Source organism: Panulirus ornatus, chromosome 20, assembly GCF_036320965.1.
Source record: "Panulirus ornatus isolate Po-2019 chromosome 20, ASM3632096v1, whole genome shotgun sequence".
In the NCBI taxonomy this organism is placed as follows: domain Eukaryota; kingdom Metazoa; phylum Arthropoda; class Malacostraca; order Decapoda; family Palinuridae; genus Panulirus; species Panulirus ornatus.
Window position 1 is genome coordinate 13,989,216 of NC_092243.1, and position 13,478 is coordinate 14,002,693.

Genomic DNA, 13,478 nt, shown 5'->3' on the forward strand with positions numbered 1-13,478 from the left:
TTATGTGTCATAGGTGGAGGGAACGAGAAGTGGGAGACCATATTGGAGGTGGAAAGATGGAGTGAAAAAGATTTTGAGTCTGGGGTCTGAACATGCAGGAGGGTGAAAGGCGTGCAAGAAATAGAGTGAATTGGAACGATGTGGTATACCGGGGTCGACGTACTGTCAATGGATTGAACCAGCGCATGTGAAGTGTCCGGGGTAAACCATGAAAAGTTGTGTGGGGCCTGGAGGTGGAAAGGGAGCTGTGGTTTCGGTGCATTATTACATCACAGCTAGAGGATGAGTGTGAACGAATGGGGCCTTTGTTGTCTTTTCCTAGCGCTACCTCGCACACATGAGGGGGAGGAGGTTGTTATTTCTTGTGTGGCGAGGTGGCGATGGGAATGAATAAAGGCAGACAGTATGAATTATGTACATGTGTATATATGTATATGTCTGTGTGTGTATATATACATGTATACGTTGAGATGTATAGGTATGTATATTTGCGTGTGTGGACGTGTATGTATATACATGATACATGTGTATGTGGGTGGGTTGGGCCATTCTTTCGTCTGTTTCCTTGCGTTACCTCGCTAACGAGGGAGACAGCAACAAAGCAAAATAAATATATATATATATATATATAAATATGATATATATAAATACAAAATATATATATATATATATATATATATATATATATATATATATATATATATATATATATATATATATATATATATAAACGAAGAAATCCTCACCTTCACAGTGGCTTCCCTGGATAAAACTACAAGACTTCGGTAATGGAACCATCATCATGAACGGACCGATGAAATCTGTTCTTGACATATACGCCGATGTAATGGACTTTGAGTAAGTAGCCACCCCGTGTGTGTGTGTGTGTGTGTGTTTTCCAGTTTAATAATACCATCAGCGAGACCTTGATAAAGAGTAGGCCAAATCATGCAACAATTGGGAGTGTTTACGCTGTCAAATGCAAGGCATGTAAATACATTCATGTAGGCCAGACTGGGAAAACTGTAACGGAGAGGTGTTATTAGCGCAGTCATTCAGTACGCAGAGAATACCACAAAGATGCGATCGCCAAACATTATCATGAAAATGATCGCCCCAAAGATCTTGAAAATCCCGCTATTCTATACCCATCTGCTGATTATGCCAGACGCAACGCCATTGAATCTGTCTTAATTGCTAAAACTAAGAACTTTGATTTGCCCCCAGGCAATTTCAAGGCCCATACTAGAATTCACGAAATAATTACGAGAGATTTGACAAAACACGAAAACAAAAAAGTTGTTCAAGACACCCAGCTACCCAGGTCAATCCCCGCCACGTGACCTCCCTTAATCACTCTCCCTTCCAGCGGTTACGACCAGACATAGCAGACAGTGGTGGTCTACAGAGATTGGTGTTGGACGGCGGGACTCAAGTGTGATGTTGGGATTTAGATAACTATGTTAAGTACTGGCATTTGATGAGGTAGATTGTCTCCACGAAAACATGTGTCACACATATAGAAAAATTACATTTTAAATGAAATTGTATGAACTAATGAAGTGCGATTTCACCTTTACATATATATATATATATATATATATATATATATATATATATATATATATATATATATACATATATATCTTTCTTTCGTACTATTCGCCATTTCCCGCATTAGTGAGGTAGCGTTAAGAACAGAGGACTGGGCCTTTGAGGGAATATCCTCACCTGGCCCCCTTATCTGTTCCTTCTTTCGGAAAATTGAAAAAACAAGAGGGGCGGATTTCCAGCCCCCCGCTCCCTCCCCTTTTAGTCGCCTTCTACGACACGCAGGGAATACGTGGGGAGTATTCTTTCTCCCCTATCCCCATATATATATCCCCTATATATATATATATATATATATATATATATATATATATATATATATATATACACACACACACACACACACACACACACACACAAAACCCCAGAATCCATTCTCTAGGGATTCTTGCAACTTCAAGGCTGTGGTACAATCAGCAGCAGGGGAATCAAGGACTCCTTTGGGGTAATAAATTTCTTCGACGAGATCAATACAATATGATTAATAGAAATACGCCGAGGGTAACTCTGTACACACGAAAATTTACTTGCATTATATATGGAAAAGCCGCGTACATAGAAGTTATCTTAACTTTCCGAAATATTTAAAGAACTTGTGACACTAGGCTGTGAAAAACATTTGAGCCGATCATCATACCTTCCCCATTTGAGTACGTTGTTTATGAGAATCGCATTTCAAAATATTGAGAGGTTAGTGAATATGTAACTTCTGAAACAATAGATTCTGTCACCTTTCTTGCGAGTTGATCCTTCTAGTCATGTTAGATCTGATATTAATCCAATGCTTTTGTCATTCTTAAGACTGATTCTCCTATTGATCCTCTCTCTCTATGCTGCTCGCGTGTTCAATACTCCTTACTCTCCTTTAGCTACGAGCTGGTGCGGCCTCCTGACGGCCAGTGGGGAGTCATTCTACCTGACGGGTCGTGGACCGGTATGTTGGGGATGATCAAGAGGGAGGTCAGTGTTTGTACCTTGTTATGTGTAAGAGACAATGTCTCACTACCAATCATGAAGATAGTTCAGTACTCTTTATGAGGATGGTTTAGTACTAAGTATAGGGTTGGTTCAGTACTATGTACAAGGATGGTACAGTACTAATTATAAGGATATTTCAGTACTGTTTATGAAAATGGTTCAGTATTAATCATTGTGTTGGTTCAATATCGATTGAATACGAATTATATAGATGGTTCATTACTAATTATAGGGATGTTAAAAATACTTATGATGTGCAGCAGTAATGGTTCGGTAGTAAGTATAAGGATGGTTAAGTATTAAGTATATGAAATAACCTATGCAATATTTCTTGTTAATATTTTCATGTTTTTTTTTTTTTTTTTTACAACTACTACGGAGCTCTAAAGCCAAAACGAATTTCATTTTGTATTACATTTTGTATAACAATTTGACGAATAAAGTATCTTATCTTATTAATTGTAAGGATGGTTAAATTGTACAAAGATAGCTGAAGGATAGATTGTGGTAATTCAAAAAATACAAGATTAATTACATACAAGGTTTAGTATTGTTTATAATTGTGATTTACAGCTAAGTATTGTGATAGAATTAATCATTAAGATAGTTTAGTGGTAATTCTATTGATAGTTCGACAATGAATTAAGGGATTTCTCGTACTTATTTTAAGACATGCTTAGCATTAGTTATAGAGATGGTTAAGCACCAGCTACATGGATTGTTTGATATTAACTGAAACGTTAATCTAGCATCAGTCGTGTAGTTGATATGTTTATATGCTAATGGGAAAAGGGACAATAAATGTTAAGATACAGGCGTATGACGTGACGTCTTCACATTAAGATAAAAGTAAATAATTCTTCTAGATGCTCTCTGACCTGATTCATAGCAATGTCTCTTCTCTAAGAAGGTGATGGAAGGATATTTTGATTAACGTATTCAGAAGCCATATTGCAACCTGACCGATTACCATGCATTTCTTAGCCCATACTAGTTTTCGAAGTTCTTGCTTACCTCAGCTCCTTTCCATCTATTTTATGTCCTTTCTCTAACCTTGTTCTGAAGTCTGAAGGTGTCTTGAAAGTGGCATATACTTCAGAAGTGGTACTGCATCAACGCTCATGACGTAAAAGTGTTGGTCATTCGCATGTTGTACGAAAATAGTGAGGTTCATGATGCCAGATGTGAAATTTTGTGGTAGTACATAGGTTATTCTAAAAGCAAACTCTGAGACCTAAGGAACCTACGAGAGTGGTTTGCGAAGTGAGGGTCAGGAGAATGATTTAGTAAACAGAGAAGAGGTAGTAAAAGCTTTGCAGAAGCGGAAACCCTTCAAGGCGGCGGGTTGGATGGTATTGCAGTGGAATTTATTAAAAAAGGGGGAGACTGTGTTTTTGACTGTTTGGCAAGGATATTCAATGTATGTATGGTTCATGGTGAAGTGCCTGAGAATTGGCGGAATACATGCATAATGCCATTGTACAAAGGCAAAGGAGATGAAGGTTAGTGTTCAAATTACAGAGGTATAAATTTGCCGAGTATTCCTGGGAAATCATATGGGAGGGTATTGATTGAGAGGGTCAAGGCATGCACAGAGCATAAGATTGAGGAAGAGCAGTGTGGCAGAGGATGTGTGTAACAGGTGTTTGCGTTGAAGAATGTATGTGAAAAATACTTAGAAAAGCAAATGGATTTGTATGTAGCATTTATAGATCTGGAGAAGGCATATGATAATGTTGATAGAGATGCTCTGTGGAAGGTATTAAGAATATATGGTGTGGGAGGCAAGCTGCTAGAAGCAGTGTAAAGTTTTTATGTGTACGAATAGGAAGAGAGGAAAGTGATTAGTTCCCAGTGAATGTCGGTTCGCGGCAGGGGTACGTAATGTCTCCATGGTTGTTTAATCTGTTTATGGATGGGGTTGTTAGGGAGGCGAATGCAAGAGTTTTGGAGAGAAGAGCAAGTATGCAGTCTGTTGTGGATGAAAGGGCTTGGGAAGCGAGTCAGTTGTTCGCTGATGATACAGCGCTGGTGGCTGATTCGGGTGGAAAACTGCAGAAGTTGGTGAGTTTGGTAAAGTGTGTGAAAGCTGAGAGTAAACGTGAATAAGAGCAAAGTTATTAGGTTCAGTAGGGTTGAGTGTCAAGTCAATTGGGAGGTAACTTTGAATGGAGAAATGCTGGAAGAAATGAGGTGTTTTAGATATCTGGGAGTGGATTTGGCAGCGGATGGAACCATGGAAGCGGAAGTGAGTCACAGGGTGGGGGAGGGGGCGAAGGTTCTGAGAGTGTTGAAGAATGTGTGGAAGGTTAGAACGTTATCTTGGAGGGCAAAAATAGGTATGTTTGAAAGAATAGTGGTTCCAACAATGTTTTATGGTTATGAGGCATAAGCTATAGATAGGGTTGTGCGGAGGAGGATGGATGTGTTGGAAATGAGATGTTTGAGGACAATATGTGGTGTGAGGTGGTTTGATAGAGTAAGTTATGAAAGGGTAAGAGAGATGTGTGGTAATAAGTGTGGCAGAAGAGGGTGTATTGAAATGGTTTGGTCGCATGGAGCGAATGAGTGAGGAAAGATGTGGAGGGAACGATGAGAAGTGGGAGACTAAATTGGAGGTGGAGGGATGGAGTGAAAAAGATTTTGAGCGATCGGGGCCTGAACATACAGGAGGGTGAACGGTGTGCAAGGAATAGAGTGAATTGGAACGACGTGGTATAACGGGGTCGGCGTGCTGTTAAATGAATTGAGCCAGGGCATGTGAAGCGTCTTGTGTAAACCATGGAAAGTTTTGTGGGGCCTGGATGTGGAAAGGGAGCTGTGGTTTCGGTGCATTATACATGACAGCTAGAGATTGTGTGTGAACGAATGTGGCCTTTGTTGTTTTTTCCTTGCGCTACCTCGCGCGCACGCTGGGGAAAGGGGGTGCTATTTCATGTGTGGCGGGGTGAATGGATGAAGGCAGCATGGATGAATATGTACTTGTGTATATATGTATATGTATGTATATGTATGCATACGTTGAAATGTAAAGGTATGTGCATGTGTGGGCGTGTATGTATATACATACATGTGTATGTGGGTGGGTTGGGCTATTCTTTAGTCTGTTTCCTTGCGCTACCTCGCTAACGCAGGAGACAGCGACAAATTATGATAAAGAAAAATAGCTGAATATAAATGCAACCCATTCTGGCATTTTCACCATCACTTATCCATATCTAGATACTTATAATCTGAATTAGGCTCTTACAGTATATCTACCACACTCCACTAGCTACTCACATTTTGCCACACACTCCATCAGCCACTTAAAGCCACCACACTTGCTCTTCCTCCCTTGCAGGAGGTGGAGTTTGCTATTGCTCCGTTCTTCGTGTCGCCCATACGGGCGAAGATGGCGGACTACAGCGAACCGATCCACATCGATAACGAGGCCATCATGATGGTGCGTCCGACACTCCAGAGTGATGTGGGAGGCTTCCTCAAACCCTTCACAGCTTCGGTGAGCGAGACGGGGAGGAAGGACTGATGGCGTGAGAGAGAGAGAGAGAGAGAGAGAGAGAGAGAGAGAGAGAGAGAGAGAGAGAGAGAGAGAGAGAGAGAGTAGAAAAGGAGATTGGTGAGACTGAAGACGGATTGAATTAAACGAATATCTTTGATTGTGACCTGCTCATGATTCTGTGATATCTGTTTATTACTTACGTCATGAATCGCATTAGAGTGAAAGTGAATTACTGATGAAATGAGTCGGAGATGTGAGATTTGTTAAGTTTAGATATATTGTAGGAGGTTTATTGTCATTCTTCTTTGTCAGTTTGACACTTATTTACGTGCGTGTACAAATGGCACAAAGTACACATTAACAAACATACCTATCGTCAGTAATTATCATTATCATCCTAATCGTTATCACCATTTCTAACATTATCATTATTATGACCATCATTATCTTCATCTCCACCGATACCATTATAATCATTACAAATATTACTATGGTCATTAGCATTATCATCATCAGTATCATTATCAACATATAAGCACCTTTAACACCATCACCATCATCTTCATTTCCACCAATGCCATCATAATCATTACAGATAAGGTTATCATTACTATCATCATCACCACACCATCACTGTCATCATCATCATATCACCATACCATCACTGTCATCATCATCATCATATCACCACACTATCACTGTCATCATCGTCATCATACCATCATCATCCCTACCACACATCATCATCACTACCGACACCACCATCACCATCATCTTCGCCATCATCATCCTCAACATCCTTTAAAAACCACTTCCACTCGACGTACACCGGTGGTCCACGCTGACGGTGCTGAGCGTCCGTCATAAGACCCTGAAAGCCCTCCAGCCCTGACCCCGTTCACCTCATGACCTACTCTGGCCTAAAAGAACTGAGCCGTTGCTATCCAGCCCTGACCCCCGTCCCCCTCATGACCTACTCTGGCTTAAAAGAACAGAGCCGTTGCCACTCTGGCCAGACGCCTCCCTCGTCAACACTGACACATACGTCATTTATGTTAACCTCACCTTTTGAGAATAATGAGCAAGATTGTACGACCCTTGAGCACGACTGTACTACCCTTTGAGCAGATCTGTACGACCCTTAAGTTACTTTTGCCCTGATCTCTAAGGACGACATCAAAACTAAACGGTAGACCCGCCCGTACTGATCAGTCCTTTCGTTGTCCTTACCGAGTCCAAAGGGATATCGTAACCTAACCCTTAAAGGTCAGGTGAAAGGTCACACCATCATACTCAAGGGTCGTGCCTCATTGCTCCCAGGTCGTGCTGTAGTGCTCAAGAGTCTTAACGCTGTGTTCAAGCACTGGTAGCCATAGGCGACGGCAAACTAGAAGACTACCTTTGGGACCATACAGGTCAAAGGCCCCACAACTCTTCTTATTCTGTATATCATCCGAATTTATTTCTAGTATTCGTACTAACAATAACAGTTTCACAGATAAAGCAAAGTGAAACGAAGAAAAAAAGATTCAATTTTCTTATAGAACATCATATCAGGCTCAAATGGGCTGCGATTGAACTTTCTGCTTAGTGCCCCAACTACACTATGGCAATCTCTGACTCAAGGAATTAAAGGAAATATGTGTTTATTCCTGTGTCCAGGTCTGGCTATTGATACTAGCCAGTGTGGCGATAACAGGCTGCACCATGGCGTGTCTAGTGTGGGCGGAGGGGAAAATCTTCGAAGCCTCAGTTAAGAATCACGTCTCGAAAGCTGGTCTCTGGGTTGTGCAGACCGTCTCACAAGAGAGTAAGTGTAAATCATAAATCTAATTGTCTGTCAGCCTATATATCTATGGAGTATACCATCGTCCTCTGCACACTTCGGTGATTACAGTCCTATAAGTGTAAACCCTCTCCATGGATAGTACCACGCTATCTTCGTAGGTATACACTTATTTTACGCAAACCATTAGTACCCATCCTTTCCCTGTGTTAGTATCACGTCAGATCTCGAACCTTAAGTTCATCAAGGACTCTTCTTTATACCAGACATATCCCTCACATCGCTGTTTCTCACTGTCTGTCCTCCTTAGTCAAGCTCCACAGCTCACATTCTCTCAGCTGTTCAGCCATGACACATCCGTGTTCCACACCTAGAGTTTGGTTAGACTTTAGTCCATCTCACAGCCTCAGGTTCAGTGGTAAATGCACGTTTGTTGTTCCCATGATTTTCCTCATAAATCCAGGCTATGATTTGCCTTTGAACGCTCTTGTTGATATTTCAGCATCAATGTCATGTTTACCTTCTTCACTAAACACGCTTCCCAAATATCTGAAATGCTGTGTTCTTATTCTTGTCTCTTGTATAAGACGTCTCTGTACCAGGTCATCTCCCTCCCACAATTCATATTTTTTCAGACACTCTCTACTTCAGGTACCTTGTCTCTGTCCACCATTTCTTTTTCTTTTACTACGTTAAACACTTCCTCATATTTTTATGTCCTTCACATGTACCCCCCCCACGTACCATGCTCAACTTTCCATTCTCTCTCCTACAGGTTCCCACTGGCTGCCCAAGAAGGACGGAAGCCGCCTCCTAGTGGTCACTTGGCTCCTGGCGTCCTTAGTGTTCATGTCCTCCTACAGTGGTATCCTCACAGCCATGCTCACGGTACCTCGGGTCACCATCCCCATAGACTCTCTGGAAGACCTGGTGGCCCAGACGGACCTGCCCTGGCGTCTGCAGCATGGCTCTCTGGTCTATCAGATATTCAGGGTATATCTAGGTGGCAAGTCCACTCATTGGTTCTCGTTTGCAGTCACATTAAATGGATTAATCAGTTAGTTGCACAAGTACATCTACCTAGTCAGATATATTTATAAAGATGTTTACTATACATATTACTTTATGACTTTTCATTATTTCACCTCATGTAGACAAGTGTATGAAAGTCATGAAAAAAAATGTAGAATATTCCAGTACTATGGTCAAAACAAATACTGTTCGTCGACGGAGGCATTGTCATTTCATTTGTTGCCAGTAGAGACTGGATCTTGCCTCTTACATGAAGAATTATAATATTACCTTTTACTGTACTCTTAATATCCCTCTTGATATCACCCCTGTGGCTCATCCTTCCTACAGGACTCCCAGACCGAGGTGCAACGCAAGGCCTTCTCTGAGAAGCAGGGAACAGTGCCTGACTGCTGGGCGGCCAAGGGAAGACGTCGTCGAAGGCGAGTTCGCTGTCCCTTGTGACGCCACCACCATCCGCATGGCCATGTCTTGGGACTTCAGGTAGTGTTTTGAATACGGATAGTCTTTCCTCTAGTCTAGATGCTACAACTCAAGTCTCAAGCTTCGGGGTTTTTCGTGGAACTATTTGGAATGAATAGATACCAGAAGTCCTGATGGTCTATAGCGAGGGATTCGCAGGACGACAACGATATGGTTCTAAAATCCTAATTCATCTGTTATAAGACAGAGTAGTTAAAGAGAAAAAAAGGGGTTCCTCCTCACCCATCGTCGCCGCTCTCTTTATTCTATAGGTATTACTTCGGCCATTGTTCTCTTGTGCTTGTCTGCATGTGTCCTCACTCTCAAAGGTTTTGGAGCCATGGCTGCTGCTGCTTCCCACACCTTGTGTGTGTAAAGCAGTAACTTGAGGATTGGCTGTTGTGGTGCCTCCTTTCCTTGAATAGCTAAGCTGTGGGAATGCTCTTCCTTAGAGTCTGGATTGTGTGCTACTGTTCCCAAGTTTTTCACCGACTTCACAAAAGCTAGCTAGACTCCTATTCGTATATCATTTGATACGCAAGACAATCTACTAGTAAACCTCTTAACTTGTTTCCCTTCCAGTCACCTGTCAAGAAACACTGTTTATGCTACAGTTTTTGAAATGTCTTACGATTATCATTTCTTTTTATTTGTGAGTGACAATATCTTCATATAAAGAAATACCACCTTCTTCCTATTGTTTACATGGGTCACTATACTACTCTAGCAATTGTGATTTCGAAATACAACGAGACATGTTTGTCAGGATCGAGGATGTAAAACCTGGTTACGTTTAGACTATAAAGTAACATTTAGTATGCTTCCCCCACCTGATCTATGTACGTTACAGATAACTTCATTTCTTGGTCTTACTAATTCTGTTAATAGGTTATCATCTGCAAGTTTTCCATTGTCTCTTAGTGCTATGATACATTTCTTGGTCTTACTAATTCTGTTATTAGGTTACCATCTGCAAATTTTCAATTTTCTCCTAGTGTTATGATATCTAGTTATATCTAAGTTCCTACAAGAAGTCATATTACATTAATATGCGAATGATCTCTTGTTTTCTGGGGAACGTAAGTCGTCGTCTGTGGGATTAACCGATAAGTTTAACATTCTACCCCATCACCATTTTGTTACCATTAAACTTCTTCCCCAGCATCAGCGGGGAATGCCACCTGTACAAGTCCAGCAAGAGAGTGTACGACAACGGTCTCCTCTCGCTGATGTTTAGGATCAACTCCACCTACCTTCCTGGAGCCAATAAAATGTAAGCCAAACAGAGATCTACTCTGCATCTTGAGATTTCTATACTGAGGGTAACACAACGACAGTATCGAATAAAAGTCATGAAAACCCAGGTATGAATCAGTTGTTGGATGCTTGTTAAAGATCGACCTCCGAGGTGTTGCAGTTTGCGTTACTGATCATGATGCATTCGCGCCTCTTCCCCAAATTTCGTTTACTTTCACCCATTTTTTTGCCAATCTTTACATGTTATTTCTTGGTACCTGGTCACAAGAGCCCTCTTTTTCTGAGCTCACTCACCTTCACAGCCCTCTTGCCATCCACATCACTTCCCAAACTACCTTCAAACGTCTACCTTCGCGTCCATCAGACAGCGATCAGACAACCCACCAACTGATTCTCTCGGCACATTTCCATTCAAAAGGCCCTTTTTAAGACGCCTGTCAATCAGTTCATAATTAAATAAGGCCCGCTCACCAGTAACTTCCCCAGCCATCTATACTTACGTATTGTCCTATTTCAAACTAGGTATTCTCAGTTACCTGATATTTTTCAGCATACAACTCAAGATATCAACTATTTTCATTTACAGCGGGTTATCCCATCTCTTCTAATCATACTCTGAAAGGCCATATCACCAACTCTTGCATTAAGGTAGTCATCATTACTCCATCCCTCATATCAAAGTTTCCTACGCAATCACACCTGTCAACATCCTCGTCTCTTCCTCACTCCTTCGCCAGTTGTATAAGTACTGACCGTTACCCAACTCTCGTGCTACAATTTCATATCATCCATATCCATCTGAGGCTCATTTCCTTGCACTCTATAACACCTTCCAACAACTCCTCACTCAGCAAAAGGACATTATCATCCTTTGCTCTCACCCTCAGACTAGCCCACGGCTATACTTCTAGCTATTTCTAAACCATTCTTCTTCCTTCCCCCTCGAGTTTAACTTCATTGACAGCAATACCATCCAGGTCCCTGTCCTCATACTTGCTTAGTCCATTACGTCTTCCTCCTCAGCATAGTCAAGTTGAGGGAGTCTGGCATCGTTGATAAGTGGCTGAAGGAACAGATGCCCAACGCCACGCAGTGCCTGAGGCCTCCCACCGCTGACCGCAGAGACGGCATCTCGCCACTTAACCTCACCGCTTTCTCAGGACCTCTGCTCTTCATCTCAGCAGGTCCGCATCATGAAAGTTCACTGGCGTTGTAAGCAGAATCCGAAAGGAATTCTCGTAGCTCTAATGAAAACCGTATGGCATATATTCATGTGGTGCAAGGTTTTGACTTTTTGCTAAACGTTTCTGTTATGCCGTTGAACGTCTGAAGTTTTGAAGTTGATATAGACGCTGGTTTATTATACCGCAGGAAAAATGATGCAAACGCATGCACGCACACACACATTTGTATACATATATATATATATATATATATATATATATATATATATATATATTGGAAAGGATTACAATTTTGCGCGTGATCAAGATATTCCTATGAGTCCACGGGGAAAATGAAACACGAAAAGTTCCCAAGTGCACTTTCGTGTAATAGTCATATCATCAGGGGAGACACAAGAGAGGAATATAACAGTCAGTGATATACATCGAAGAGACGAAGCTAGGACGCCATTTGGTAAACATGTGATTGTCCAAAACATACAACGAGCGTTCATGAACGCTCGTTGTATGTATATATATATATATATATATATATATATATATATATATATATATATATATATATTCTTGATCAGGACAGTTCATATCTACGGTCGATGAAAGTTATTCGGTAAAATGGTAGTTCCAATTTTAATGTTTTCTTGTTTCCTATTCATTCCTGAAGGAGAGAGATTGGTTGGCAAATACCTGTCAGTCGGATATTAAACGCGTTATTAGAAGACTTGACCACACAAATACCCGAATTTGAAACTGCTTTATTCCTAATTTTCAGGTTTCCTATTCTCCATAAGACCCATAGTCCCATAGCCTAACTCTAAAATGTCCTGTAATTCGAAATCCATTCTCTGAAAAAACAATAAAAAAAAAGACAATTCAATAGGGTTACCCATTTTCTTCTTTTTTTTTTTGCAGTATCATACATTTGTAGGTTTCTTTCTTGCATTTATCGTTTAGAGGCTTCTATTGCCACTAATCTTATTGATTATTACGATAAATGTTAATATTCAGTTTCTTTCTAGGCTTCGCCTTCAGCTTGGTGGTGTTTGTGTTCGAGCTGGTGGCATCCTGGTTATAAGATACAGCTTCGAAACCTAACCAATTTGGAAGCTCAGGCAAACTTGATGCTTCCTGGTGGTGAGGGAGATTCTCCAAGAGAAGGCTGGATCTACAGGCAATTGGAAGTAGGGGGATGGTAGGTATAAGAAATGGATTCAGTTGCAGCTTGCTGATGGCACAGCTCTGGTGACATTTTCTAGAGAAATTGTAGAAGCTCGTGTCCGAGTGTGATCAAGTATGGGTGACGAATTTTAAGAATGGAGGTCAGTAAAAATACGGTCATTAAGTTCAGCATGGGGGAGAGAAGGGAGTTAGATGGAATGTGAATGGAATGAATTTGGGATGCTTTAGACACGAAAGAGTGGACATGACAGGGAATGGAAACAAGGAAGCTGAAGTAAGCTACATTTCAATAAAACGATTACACTACGAACACTTTCTAAGAAAGAGTCCTGGTGTTACCCCCTTTCCTTTCCGTTGTACATCTCCAAATCACTCGCACTACTTCTCTAATTCCCATACAACTCCTACTTTTCACTAACAACATTGAAATCAAAATTTAACCACTCACTACATTCTCCCATTTGCCCACCTACCATATGCCACACTC

General features: G+C 41.1%; 1 pseudogene; it reads left to right on the forward strand.

The window, feature by feature from the left end:
- Positions 1-814: 814 nt before the first annotated feature.
- On the forward strand, positions 815-11,844 carry LOC139755716 (glutamate receptor ionotropic, delta-2-like; annotated as a pseudogene).
- Positions 11,845-13,478: the final 1,634 nt, after the last annotated feature.